This window comes from Sebastes fasciatus, chromosome 2 (genome assembly GCF_043250625.1).
Source record: "Sebastes fasciatus isolate fSebFas1 chromosome 2, fSebFas1.pri, whole genome shotgun sequence".
Taxonomy (NCBI): domain Eukaryota; kingdom Metazoa; phylum Chordata; class Actinopteri; order Perciformes; family Sebastidae; genus Sebastes; species Sebastes fasciatus.
Window position 1 is genome coordinate 16,769,380 of NC_133796.1, and position 15,524 is coordinate 16,784,903.

The 15,524-nt window shown below is 40.1% G+C and overlaps 1 long non-coding RNA gene across 1 annotated transcript in view; it reads right to left on the reverse strand.

The window, feature by feature from the left end:
- Nucleotides 1-15,524, reverse strand: part of LOC141753418 (uncharacterized) — a 197,896-nt gene that overhangs the window by 16,189 nt on the left and 166,183 nt on the right. The gene's annotated exons all lie outside the window — the stretch shown is intronic.

The following is a 15,524-nucleotide window of genomic DNA, read 5'->3' on the forward strand; positions in this document are numbered from 1 at the left end:
GCCTATTCATGTGTAGTAGAGACAGAGTATGTGTACGGTATGCATGTGTGTGTCTATCCGTGTGTCTGTTTCAATTATTTTCTCACCATCCTGGCTGCCTTCTATTGCCTTGCATTGTATGCACAACCAGCCCCACATCAAAGTGAACTGTGCCCGCGAGGACATATTTAAAAATCAATGCAGTCTTGGATGTAGCTAAAAAATTTATATCATTCACTGGTGTCTCACTCTCTTCAGCACACACACCTAAAACACACACAAGCACGCACAAATTCAATATCAGTTACAACTCACCGACAAAAACACGTTAGTCACTGATCTCTGTGTGAGCAGCGACAGTGGCTCAATGGCTGCTGCTGGAGGATCAAACCAACACATGGCCCTACGTGTTTCATCATTTTCCACAGGTCATCATCTGTGATTCCACTCACGGTAGCATGTTTGAATTATGTCTCTGCATCACAGGATCTTCAAAGCGAGGCGAGAGCAGTGAGAAATACTCCTGCACCCCTGCACTCCATGGATTTTGACAGTAAAAGGCTGAAATCTGTGTATTCAAGGCTTTGATTCATCTCATACTGGTTCTTATGACAAAGTATTGCAAAAACATTGGTCATTGGCTTCTTGTCTTCTGATTGTATTGATGTGATTATCATTAAAATCAACGATGTCTCTTAAAAATTATGTTTATGACAATGTACAATGATTTTGCTGAATACGTTTGAGAGGAAACACCCTGTTCTCGGTGTCAGAAAACCTGTTCCTGGTTTGCATCCTGCATCCCGCAGGCTACAAAAACACTTAGTGTGGAGTTTGTGTTAGGTTAAGGGAAAGATATTGTTTCATTCTGTCTTATGCTTCAAGTCAGTGTTGACGTTTTTTAACCAAGACGGAGATCTTCTCGTAACCTTAAACTATTTTTTTTTTGTCCATTTGGGGGCAGCAGAAAGAAGCTGTAATCAAAACAGTGACCTATTATCTTCTTTAAACAGTTGATATGGCAAATTTGTTTGCAAATATTTGCTTATTTACACATCTAGCAGATACGCAGCAACACCAGCATTTATTTGAATTTATATATTGGAGTTCCTGGCCACTAGTCCAGGAAGACTGATCTCCTTTTAGCTCAGTTTTGGTCTCCACCAACTCCTGAGAAAAATATCTGGCTCTTGAAGTGCTAAATTCTCCATTATGTTCACCAGCGAGTCACTAACTTTGCTTGTCTGCTGGGCAGGTAGCATACAGTGAGCTTTTCGAGCTATTTCACTTAAAACAGCTGCCTAATGTGGCTGGAAACAACACTGATGAGAACGCTTAGACTGAACCAAAACAGTAAAATTGTGGGTCGTAAACAGTCATTTGATTCATTGTTAATGTAAAAATATTGATAACAACAGCTTTAACCATTTTAGTAACATAAACGTCACTATAAAAACCTGTTATATGTATATGTATATGTTATATAAACTTTGTTAAAATATCTCTAAATAAAGAAGGCCTTAGTCCCCCTTGAGTGAAGTACTCAGTGAGAGAAGTTCTCAGATCTTTTACTTTCAGAATCATATATATATATATATATATATATAATATTATTGGATTATAATTATTAATGCATTAATGTGTAAAACACTTTAATGTTGCAGCTGGTAAAGCTGAATTAGCTAATTTGCTAATTTTAATCACTTTATATACTGCAGATAATACATCATTACACTTCCTGTGGTCTGTGTGTCAAGCTGAGAAAAACCAAGGTTATTTTATAATATGTTGCTTTGAAGTCATACTCTTAATGTCTTGTGTAGTGAGCTGAGTTTGGGATAGTTAGCTGCAAACTAGAAGAATACGCTGCCACATTGTTCTGATCAACCCGATCTATTTGCTGCATTACAGATAGAGCCACTTTACAAACACTAACTCGCCCACTTATTTAGACTTGTATTGAGCCAGAATGGAGCTCAGCCTTCCTTATTTGTCTGCAAGCACACATTTTCCCATTGATTTAGGAGTCGCACATTTTACGTATTAGCACCTGGTTTTCCCTCATATTGCTTTTGTGATTGTTAAGGGCCTTTGGTTAGGAGGAACGGAAAATAGAAGACAAGCAAAGGGAGGTGTCAGAAGAGTGATGTGACTGAAACATCTGGCTGGCTGATAAAAAACTGTGATGGCAATCCTGAAAACAAAGTGTCAGTACTCAGCATTTCTTAGACTTTTATGATATAATATCACATATTATTATTATAATTACTATTATCACATTTTCCCTAAATATTGTTCGTTAGCCACATACTGTATTTATGTTTTCTCTAGTGATATGCTTCATAAGCAGCCGATTAGACTGTTATCAGGCCATTAAATAGGCGTTATCAGCCACTATAAGCACCATAGATGTGCTATCTCTCGAATCGCGCCGCCACGCTACCAGAATGCATTGCATGGCTGCTTACATAGACAATGAATGGGAAGCGTGAAAAGGACGGAGCCCGTGGACATGTGCCTTTAGAAGCGTTTGCTGAATCTGACGCGGCACACTCATATAAGGCCGCGGTACGAAAAAAAAAAAGAGAGAGTTACGATAAGAATACAAAAATGTTCTTGCATGAGGCCCAATGTCTTCAGATTGTTTCTCAGTGAGCACTGGAGTTGTCGTTAAGTTGTCCATCTCAGAGGTATCTGTATAATAGCTGATCCTTTGGTTTTCCTACCTGAATCATCCCAGCGGGTTTCAGGAGTTTGCACAAGCATCCTTCATTTCATTATCTTGTCTGACCTTTAGCCCGCCCAACCTTTATACCATGATCACAGAGCATCCTTAAAATGCCACGATGACTGCGCATACGGTACTGCAGCATTTCCATCAGACCACCTCAGACCCCAGCAACATTAATTCCACTTATGTGTAGTATACCCATGAGGTGGGTTATACCGCTCCCTGCTTGTTTATTTATGTAAACCTATTATACTTATCATCCACAGCAGTGTGAAGCCTATACGAGTGCAGGCATTAGTCTAACTGTATTACCATTTGACTGCATGAAGTCAGAAATATTACATGAGTGATTCCCAGCCTGGCAAAATGCATTATAGTAACTATAAAACAGGGCTTTGTTATCGCTGCAGTCTAATTGTTTGCACCACCGGGACTATTGTTTTGACACTGATAGAGTCCTAACTCTATTATCGAATGTGCTGCTATCTTTTATCAAATCAATGCTGTATATTATATAGCAAATTGTGTGAGATAAAGATTGCAGGAGCACTGCGAGTCTCCACGATATTTGAGTAGAATAATGTATCACCTCCACAATGCGCATTGGATCAAAGCACTACTGGATGCCCTTGGATGTTCAGATTAATTTGTTCCTGCCTGTCAAACAGAGCAAGAAGAGCTTTATATGCCACAAATTAGTTCCTTATTTACACATCCCCACACACAATGAAATACTGGGAAGATGTGAGTCAAGATCCAGAATAGAAAACGAGATATGTCATCGGCCTATTGTGTGAATAAAAAAATGACTTCCATGCTAAATGGAAGTGCTTAGGGAAACGATTTCCTCTATTTCCTTTTATAGATAATGCTACGATTACATTATATGTATCTTAATGGTGCAATTAACATATGAATATGAACTGAAATGACAATAATACAGACAGGCTTTGCTATGTGAACACTCTGGAAAATTATATTTAGTTTCTACTCTTCTTCTACTAATTTACTTATTACAGTAACAAAGGGAACTTATAACAAAAACTGTTTTAAAAAATGTTTAAAATTACCTCAAGTTTAGTTATTACTCTCAGTGTAAGAAAGCTCAAACTTTTCACAAGATATGTAGTGTTCACAGATCAATTTGCATTGTTTCATACTGATTTTGAACTTTAATTGTGATGTGTTTCATAGAGGACACAACTTTCTGTAGTATCCAGCAAATGAAACTGTGAAACAGCACGAGAAGTCATTAATAAAGCTGTCTTGCTGTTATGGGTCTGAGGAGATCCAACTGACAGATCAGTAAATGTAATTTAACCGATCAAACATCAAAAACTTAATGCTCAAAACACATTTTTTTCAAAGCCTTCTATAAATCATACAGTTTATCTATGTGCATATAGCAGGGCTGTCAAAGTTAACGTGATTATAACGCATTAACGCAAATTAGTTTTAATGCGCCTGATTTCTTTAATGTATTAACGCAACTTGCTTTAAAGCTGAAAATTAAGATGCTGGCATCACATGAAACTAGAAAACCTAAGGAATCCATTTGCAACCATGTCATACTAGCTTGTCACCAAGGAGGCCAAATAACGCTCCAAACTTGGGCTAAACTTTGGCAAAGAAAAACTTGAATGGCCATTTTCAAAGGGGTCCCTTGACCTCTGACCTCAAGATATGTGAATGAAAATGGGTACCCACGAGTCTCCCCTTTACAGACATGCCCACTTTATGATAATCACATGCAGTTTGGGGAAAGTCATAGTCAAGTCAGCACACTGACAGCTGATGTTGTCTGTTGGGCTTCAGTTTGCCATGTTATGATTTGAGCATATTTTTATGCTAAATGCAGTACCTGTGAGGGTTTCTGGACAATATCTGTCATTGTTTTGTGTTGTTAATTGATTTACAATAATAAATATATACATACATTTGCATAAAGCAAGCATATTTACCCTCTCCCATGTTGATAAGAGTATCAAATACTTCTTTAAATCGCATTTTAAGGTACATTTGAACAGATAAAAGTAATATATGATTATTTTGCGATTAATCACGATTAACTATAGACAATCATGCGATTAATCGCGATTAAATATTTTAAGCATAGAGTGATTACAGTGATTAGTGATGACTAACTTGGATGAGAAGGAAGTTTATTAGGCATATGTATTTCATAATAAATACTTAAAGAGATACTGAATATTAGAGCCACAGAGGGACATATACAATCAAATACATGGGAAAATACAGAGACATTTATACACAGGCAGGCAACTAAAAGTGAGAAAGACAATAAGACAGACAGTCAATAAGAAGTCAGGCAGAAAGAGAGATAAACAGAAAGGAGAGACAGATGAGTTAAAAATGTACAGTTAGCCAAATAGTCATCTTGCAGGACAAACAGAATATAACACGCCATTCACAGAGACAATGTTATTACCCAAACTGAGGAACAAACTGGGGAAGAGAGATTTATGCCAAATGCAAATCCCATCACAGGAATACTACTGCCCTGTGTAAATTCAATATATATTTCAGACTCTGTAAATGACACTGAACTCATTAGTCTCAAAATGCCAAAATGTCACACTATGAGACCTGACAGCCAAATCATTTTAATGTCTATTGTCTTTGAATCTTGCCACTGGGTTGAAAAGCTCTTGGTTTGTCTGTAAGGACATCTTTGGGCGACAATAAGCAGTCTTCAAGTACTAACCAACATGTATGAATACTGAAGCTAAAAGATTAATATCTGGAGATTAGGGAGGTTATTAATTAACTGTTTATTATATATAAATATTAATAATTAATTAAAAAGCTGCGAAAAACTTAGAGGAGCGCCTCGTCTCTTTAAGGAGAAAAGCTGGTCCACCTTAAGAGCCCATCTTAAGAGCCGCAATGACAGAGCGGCGGCGAGCACGAAGCTACCAGCAGAGCTACAGCTGCTAACGTAGCACAAAAACACACACTGTTTATCGAACAATCGCTATCGTTAATCTGGGCAGACAGAGTATCGTTACACCGAGCAGACACAGTGGACAATCTGCTAAACTAAATTAAATGTGCGCTGGAGACTATTACTGGGAAAGTGGCTGCATGTCCGCGACACTACACGCAACACTGTGGCTGCTACAGTAACTCTCCTGACGGTAAATTGGGGACTCAGTTGTCTGTTGTGCTCCATACACTGCAGTTGGCCCACCGCTGCATGCGAGGCATTAATCTTCTCGGTTAACGGTTAATAATCGGTTAACGGGTCGGTTATCGGTTAAGAACCTCCTGGAGATATGGATCTTCTTGCCCAATGGCACCAAAAACCTAAAAAAAAGGTTTGGATGAAAAGGAAAACCCTCAGCCTCTTTGTCCCTCAAAGTAGAAGTGTAGTGTTATTAACCACCCAGCCAAATTTGAATGATTAAAAAAAAAATCGGCAAGTATATACAATTAAGTTTCAAAATCATGACAAAATAAGCAGTATGTCGGACTGAATTGATGATTAAATGACGAGTCATTTCGCGGGGGTTTTGACGCTCAAAACACTTTATCCACCGTTTTACAGCTGCAACAGTAGCGGCGGAGTAGGCTATTGTGGAGTCTATGACGTAAGCACAAGTTAATTGGTTGTAATTGGCCAGTGAGCCGAGTCCTGGAACACATACACAGCATGTTCTCATGTGCACAACCAATGACAGGCCCACAGAGAGGGCCGGTGGTGAGAGACAGACGGGGCCGGACGGCCGGTAAAAACTTTATGGATTTTTTGACGGCCCACCAAAGCGGCAGCCAGATGGCCACTACACTACTGGCTGTGGTAAGTGTTGTAACTCTGTAAATTGAGTGGGAGAACCTCAGATGCTATGTGCTCTAGTTTTATATAGTGTTATGTTAGGGGAGGGGTTATGCTAAAGATGGCTCCAGTGCATCATCGAGCCATGATTTCAGGCCCGCCCAAAAAAACATGAACACAAAAATGGAAAAATGATATAATTCACATATTTCTGCACTTATTTGCTAACATGTATAATGTGTTCAGAAACAAATCTCTGATTTTACTTTACCCGGACATTAAGACCAATATTGCGGACCGATATCCAATATAAGGCCAAATTTAAAGCTTCTCCCAACCACTACTAAATTGTACTATTGGGATTCCAGTTACGTACTCAAACTTAATCAACATTAAATTGGCATTACACACATGCACAGTCTTTTACTCTGTATGTCTAGTGCAGCCTCTGTTGTTGATCTGTATTGACCACAGGTTAGTCTCTCCATGGATTAACATGTCCACACACACACACACAAAGACCCACTGGAGCTGACAACTCAATCAGCGGCCGGCCAGAGGAGAGGACTGACAGCTGCCTTGTTATGCATGCAGGAGATCTCCTTCAAAATTACACATTTCACAACTCACAGCTGTTTTAAGTGTGCATGTGTGCATGCTTGTGTGAAAGAAGAAATAGAGGACGAGACAACGAATGAATGAGACGGCGCCAGAGAGGAGAAACAGAGAAAGTGCACTTGTGTCTGTGCATTAAGCCATTAAGGAACAAAGCTATTGGGCTGTAACTACTTATGCCGGATCACTGTGATCCTTTCAATTTGGCAATTTTGTGGAGTTAAATGGCCTTTTGATGATCAGTGTAAGTCTCTGTTGTTATGTGAAAGCAACTAATGAGAGGATGCCCGAGACGGTTTATCCTCATTCTGAACAAGTACTTACCTGGTATTGGAATTGGTGTGTGTTACTACATATCTGAGTAAGTGTTTGTTAGTGCAAGAGCAATTGAAATCATTATATTGGCTCAGCAGCTACTGTAAGTGGGTTATCCGGCATGTGCAATTGGTAGTTAGTGTGTGCAGAACAGACAGAAGAAGTGGCGGTGTGTTTGAGAGAGTACAATCATTCCATTTGCACAATAATGAAGTGGGGTCAGAAGCCATCGGCAGTATTTGCCTCCCACCTAATTGTGCTCATGTTTTAATGGACTCCGTGCTCCATTATTTTGCTGACCCTGGCCTCAATTACAAAGAACAGAGCCAGAAGCATGAGAGCATGTGTGTGTGTCTGTCCCTGTTTGTCAGACTACCAGACGGTAATAGCAGTTATTTGAAATTATCTAAATTAAAGGTGGGGTTTACTAATAACTCTGTGCCAACTTGTCAAAATGAAAAGGAGTGCATAAAATTAATTCATAATTATAGTTTTACGATATATACTTTTTTTTTTGGTTTTTAGCCAACTGCGTGGCTCCATGGCAATGTCAGTTCACCGTTGTTGTCTGAAATATCTCAACAGCCATCAGATGGATTGCCATGAAGTTTGGTACACACATTCATAGTCGCCAGAGGATGAATCCTACTGACTTAGGTGATCCTCTGACTTTTCCTTTCGTGCCATCAGCAGGTGAAAATTTCAATTAGCATTTTCAGATTTCATTTTCCTCTGTTTGATGCATTTTGTGAAGCACAAGTTTGTTTAAAGTGCTATCTTCTTGTCTTGGAGCAGGGGCAAAGAATATAAAAAGGGTACCATCTGCACGTGGTGGGTACCATAGCGTATAGCCTATAGAGGGCACTTTATCATGTTTTCTCCACAGGAAGAGCACATTAGTGGACACTTGATCACGTTTTCTCCACTGAAAGAGCACCCTAGAGGGCACTTCATCATGTTTTCTCCACTGTAAGAGCACCCTAGTGGACACTTCATCACGTTTTCTCCACTGGAAAGTCACCCTAGAGGGCACTTCATGACATTTTCTCCACTGAGAGGGTGTCCTAGAGAGCACTTGATCACGTTTTCTCCACTGGAAGGACACCCTAGAGGGCACTTCATCACATTTTCTCCAATGGAAAGTCACCCTAGGGGGCACTTCAAGATGTTTTCTCCACTGAGAGGGCGTCCTAGAAAGCACTTTATCACGTTTTCTCCACTGGAAGGACACCCTAGAGGGCACTTGATCTGTTCTCTCAACTGGAAGGACACACTAGAGGGCACTTTATCATGTTTTATGTACCATAGGGGCATCCAAGAGGCTTTTGCTGCAGTTTGTTCGAACATGGGGGCACCGAGGGGGGCAGTCAACCCCCGCCTCAGTCAACTGACAAACAAATCCTATGGAGAGAGACTGACCCAACGTGCAGACAACTATGGCTGAAATATATTGTCACCGACTCCCATTTGAAATAAAGAAAACATGCGTAGAGTACTGCTTTACCTTAGAGTCAGACACTTTGAATTGTGTTGTTTTCAGGCCACTTTGAAACAAAACATGCAGGGTTTCTTGAATATTCAGTGTGATTCAGTGACGGTTGAATTCTTTTATTAGTGGTTTGCAGTGCGTGTCAGTTGCAAATGTCTGGACAGTTCACTTCAGTTCAGATCTTTGTCGTACAAGAGGACATTAGTCATTCAGCAATAAACACAATAAAAAAAACACTATACAATAAACACAATAAAACAAAAGACAATGTGACAAATGAAAGTGTTGAAACTATTCACAAAAAAAAGTTAATGTGATAAAAGCAAAGAAAAACTGTAACAATAAGAATAGGTGAACAGTTTATGGTATATTAAGAATTAAGAACCCTTATTGCTCATGGGATGAATAAAAACGTAAACCTGTTTCACCTAATTTTCGCAAACCTGTATCTCTAAACAGTGGGGAAGATGTGAAATTCCTTAAAAGAGGATCCCGATTTGCTAGCTTTCCGTGTGACTTGCTGGCTAGAAATCTCTGCCAAAGAAGGCTGCTGCTTAATCATTTTACTGGCTTCCTTGCTACCTGTTACTACTTAGGGTACAGGGTGAAAGTGACAGGTGAATAGAGGGACAGGAAACTGTCACAGAAGTTTACATTGTTAACAGAATATACTGACTCATATCATGTGTAATCTGGCTGAAAATGTATTGATCACTAAGCATCTTTACAGTGCTTCTATAGGCAATGTACAACTTCCATATTCAGCAGCAGTACTGGTTGCTCTGATGCACCATTCAGGATCAATTAGTCCCAATAAAGCAGTAGAATCCATTTCAAGTAAAAAAAATTTGGACACAGGTTTGCTTAGCAGCCTGGCTTTAACTGCGGAAGGAAGCCAACTCTTTCTTTGCGCTTATTGCTATTCATGCTTCCTGCTGGAGACTGGCCCTTAATTATTCAGCTGAATAAATTACCTATAAAGCAGAAAGTGGAGTCACGGCATGCCAGGAGGGAGCCGGCCTGTCAGCTTCAAAGGGCCAAAACCTGCCTAGATCCTGTGGGCTTCACTCCACTTAACACCAGTCACTAGGTATATATGTCTAGGCTTTCATAAGCCCAGCTTAAATGTCAGGGGGTAGGTAGCTCCCAAGTGTGGGGCTCAATATTGAATGGAAATCACATTTAACTCAGCCTGCGTGGCTTTAGTGACCTCCATTGGAATTAAGTGAAAAGAGGTTGAGGGAGAGGTCAAAATCATGGCCAACCTAATATGATTTTGAATTTCTCTCATTTGAATATTGTGGTGATGAGCAATGTTCTTAACATGATACCATTCGGATTGGATTGGATCATTTGAATCAGAGACCTATCTTTCATTTTTCCATACTTAAATGAGTTTACATACATATTAAAGATAACCAATTATGCTTATTTTCAGGTTCATACTTGCATTTGGGGTTTCTACTAGAACATGTTCACATGCTTTAATGTTCAATGCTTTACTTTTCTCATACCAGCTGTGCTGCAGCACCTCTTTTTAGTCTGAAATGCTCCCTTTCTCTCTTTTTGGACTCCGCTCCAACTCCGCTTGAACTAGCTTTGTTTGAGGGCGTGCCAAATTAGCTGCTAGGCAAAGTGTGTTACTTGGTGACATCACCACGTTAAGGAAGAAAAGGCGGGACTTCAAGAAAGGCGTTTCGAGCAGTTCAGGAGCAGTGTTTCTGTGGTGGAGAGTAACTCCCTTTGGCGTGGACTTTGGGCTTTGTAACTTTGCAGACCTTTTACATGCACAAAAAATATATAACACAATAAAGGAAAGGGGAAAAAGCACAAAAGCATAATAGGTCCTCTTTAAAAAGTTGGTTAAGTTCAAGAAATATTTCTGCCGATTCTGTGACAAGTTTGTAATACTAATTTGTCCATTATGCTCTCAGGAGGTGAAGTTGTGGATTAGATACTCAAAGCTACACTATTCCACAAGAGCTCTTAATACCTGTAATACTATATGTACTGTAGTATTTTACATTTAACAGACATGACCAGAAGCTCCACAGAGGGTCTGGGTGGGTAAACTAAATGACCCCGGATCCTCCCATAGTGATTTCTGTCAAGGTGCTGTTGAGCAATGTGCTTAACCCCCAGCTGCTCCAGTGGAGCTGTCAAGTGTAAGAAAAACAGCAAGATATTATGTGGTTGCTGTGGTTATCTCCCAGGTGTGAATGTGTGTAACTGATCCAATGAATGTGAAGCAGGTGGTTGCAGGAAAAGGGCGAGCGTGGTCAGCAAACCTTCCCTGGATAGATAAACTTAACCAGATGAATGACATTGCTGTGCGGGATCTTGTTACCTGAGTTGGTCTGGTGTGGGTTTTTATCAAAACACCTGCTTCAGCCTAGTCTCTATGCCTACGCTTATTCCTACTGTAGTTGGATAATGTGGACTTTTGTTTATCGATACCATATGTGAAGTATGAAGCTAGAGCCTAGAGATAATGAGTTTAGCTTAGCACAAAGACTGGAAGCAGGAAAAACTGCAGACAGTTGTTGTCACTGTGACAACAGTGTGCTAAGCAGCCAGCATAAAACCACAACCTGGTTTGGACTGTGGGAGCAAACCTGTACAAACACAAATGTCCATAAAGAAAAGACCAGCATCATGATGCAAACCCAGGACCTGCCTGCTGCCACCTGCTTTAACCCATTTGAGCTCACAACGGAATTTTTTTATTTTCCTTTGGTGGAAGTGTTCTCTGGGCTTGGCTAAGCACAAATATGAATTTTTGGAAATCAGTCAAACCGTTTCGCTGAAAAGTGAGTTTTTCTTATCATACTATATCTAGTCTTTGGTCACATACTGTAGGACTTCTGTTTTTGCAATAGGCTCGTTATATTTTAGGAAAAAACAGTAGTCCCATGTGCCCAAATACTGGATATAGTATGATAAGAAAAGGGCTGTATCTCAGAAACTACACGGAGCACAACCAAGTATTTTGTATCTATGAACTCATAACAAGTCAAATATCAAAGATATGCACACATATGCAGTGTAAAAAATATTTCATATGGAAAACATTTAATAAACACAATGTTAGCGTTTTTCCTCATTTTAAAAAGATTCTTACTTATTAATAAAAGTGTACATTTTTATATGATCTAAAAATGTAGTATGTAGTAAAGAAGTTGTACTGTTAGATACTTGCCCAAAGTGTGTCCGTACCAAATGTCAAGACTTTTGACCTATCAGAACAAATGTCTCTCTAGTTATTATTTCAATTAATCAAATCAATGTGTGATGGCATTTCACACTGTACTTTGAATTTTCCAGGTCTGCTTTTGAATAATGATGTGTTAGCCTCAGGGGCAGAGTGTGCCTCTCTGGCCTGAGTGTCTTCAGTTTGACAATGAAAGCTAAATATGCCTCACTAATGTCATATAAATTCCACTCCAGACTCCCGCTAGAGCTGTAATTGCCACTCTGACTCACTGCGCACCATGTCAGAGCCCACTGACAAGTAAATTACACAATAATGCCGCACTAAACTGGAGCTCAAAGCTTTTCGCTTTGGGTATTCGAACAATGGTTACAATAATTACACTTTTCTGAGGTTTTTGATAAAGAGACAGTAGCGAAGACGAGGATGTAATATGATCCAAATAAATAGCCTATGAAATTAAAATGTATGGTAACTGATTATAAGCTGCTTGATTATTCTTAAGTGCTTTTTCAACCCAAAGAAAAAAAAGGAAACCAGCCAAATCAGTTTAAAATGCACAGTGAGCTGATTACGGCATTGGCATGATGTGGGTGAATATGGCAGAACTGTTATGTTTTTTTTTAGATATGGTGTCAATTTATCATCAATCATTTCGGGTGAAGAGACATTCTCTCCTACGTGGACGTTTTAAATGTCTGCAACAAGACACAACATGCTGTCACTGCACTGTATATAACAGAAAGAAATACACTGAATTTGATGAGGAGCACATTACTCTCTCTGATCAACTTATCATAGTCAAAATGCAATTGTTGATATCTCTAATGTTAATTCTGGAGAGTCAAACTTAGCTATTAAATATTAAAACGGCTTGCCATATGTGTCTTTAGTTAGATGAGAGCAGCGCTGAGCCACAGCCAGCAGACAGGACGCCTGCATTCATTCAAAATCCGACAACTCGGCACCTTCCCGCAGAGTTGGTGCGGAGTTAGTTGTGTGTTTATTTGTGTTTTAAAAACGTAACCGCCGGGAAACAATCTGAAAATAACGTTTTATTTCTCTGATTCGCTGCTTCGTTCTCACTATCAGCGCTCTTTCTCTGCGATCACTCTATAGCTTTCTCGACTATCACTGCTCTCTCTTTCCCTCTCGGCTCGTTGAGCTGTGGAGGTGTGGCCAACCGACAACTGTTACATGTTATACCGCGCCACACCACAAACCCAATGTAAGCCTTTTGCTATATGTTGCAAAATGACTTCATTACTCTACCACGAATAATTTAATCCCTTGACATAACCTGTCTGTCTGAGTCTCACACCACTTGACCATAAAATATGCAGGTTGTGCAACGAACTGGCAACCATTTGTTGTGAAGTAAAGCAATGGAACCGGGGAGGGAGAGTGTGACATTTAGTGGCTCAATGTTATCAACAGCACCTTCAACAAAACTGGCAACCCACCACTAGTACATCTTTCAATTCACAGCTGAGATAAGAACAAGCGTGGCTGGTTGGAGGCTTTGCCCCGTGTAGGTACAACACCATCTTGGCTCCTTATGTAGTCTGCTGTCATCAGTAAGGAGCCACTCGACTGCGGGTGCCAACGGCCAGTTAACCAATGACCTTTTGTCCTGATACACACCTGTCTCATGTCATGCTCCCTCATTTACTCATTGTAATACATGTATAGTGTGATTCATCAGTTTCCCCCTTCAAATCTATTGCACATCATCTTTACGCTGCTGTATTCTGTCATACCGATCCTTCTGCCTTTGGTGTCATGTTCCTAGTTAAGCCATTCACCATCGTGGGCCTGATTACAATGTTTATTACCCGTCAGCCTACACAAAGCAGAGAATACAGAGAAAGCAGCAGCGGCAACAGCGGCAGCCCATGCAGGCTAATCTACCAGCCATGCGAGCCTCCAGGGCAGGGTTTGGTAATGTGATTTAGATGAGTTTCCCACGCTGGTGTGTCACCGCCGTCTCCCCTCAGTGCTCCAGCGACAGTCCCTCATTACACACCGTGCCACCGTCAGCCGTATCGCCAACGAGCGTGACAGTTTTTGACACTGGGACACCCATATTTTTTTTCTCCGGCGAAATGACGGAGAGGAATGAGGAAGGAATAGGGAAGGAACGAGTTTACAGAATTAGATATAATACAATTGGATTTCCCTTCCTGTCCACACTTTAAATCACATGCTTTTACATTATTAAACAGTATTACGACTCTCATCAACATATTTGACCTGTCACTGCGCCGTAACCCTTGAAATTGCTTCTTTAGAAAGTTTGATAACATGGCTGGCTGTACTGGGAGAATTTTGAATGAAGATTTGGGGGCTGTTTGGTTGTCACACTTCTGCCCAGATGTCATCCAAATGCGCTCTGATTACGGAGGATTTATAACAACATTTTAGTGGCAGCTCTGGAAAAAGTCCAACTTAGTTTCTATGGAAGCTGAACTTGAAGTTCTGCTGGAGATCAACAAGAGTTGCTTATTTACTTGTGTACTTTTGTGAATAAAGGTGCAACGAGGACAACCAACTTGGTCAAACACGTTTTCTTGACTCTCGACTCGAATGCCCGATAGAAAGGCGAAGTCCCGCCCCTTCCGGTGGACCACCATGGTCCCTTATTTCAGAAAAAATATGTTTAAATTGGGCCATGAATCACACATAATGATGTTTGTCAATTTAAAAAATAATTTTGCAAGTCAAGAATGTCGCAGTTTTTTGTAAAACTACTGAAGTATATAAAACACATCAGGTAAGATAACACTTCATTTGTGCGTGATCATAGCTAGGATAGCTAGCTAGCATTGGTGACGTATGATGTGCGAGACGAGAGATGTAGTTCACTGAGCGGTTTTACACAAAACTAATGATACTACGGCAAACCTAGGATAAACTGTGACTTTCATGACCTTTTTTTAAATGATCTTTTAAATTAAACATCATATGTGTGATTCATGGCGCAATTCAACCAGGATAAAAACAAATATGTGTCTCTCGACGTTGATTACCGTTCTGCTTTTTTTTACGAAATAAGGTCCCATGGGGTCCACCAGAAAGGGAGGGACTTCGCCTCTCAATGTCCGTCTGTGTCTGGTGGCAAAATTCTAATTACAGACTAGTGTGTGTGTGTGTGTGTGTGTGTGTGTGTGTTTGCAGAAGAAGAAAAAGGAAAGAATAATTGAGAGAGAACATTTGAGAATGTGTGTGTGCATTGTAGAGGTATATGTTTATGGATGAAGTTTTGTGGTTACATATACTGTAGGTGTGTGAACAGTATGTTTAGGCATGTGTGTGTGTGTGTGTGTGTGTGTGTCTGCGGGGTCGTGTGCATTTAAAACTCTCCTTGCCTCAGGGTTGGGCACTGACG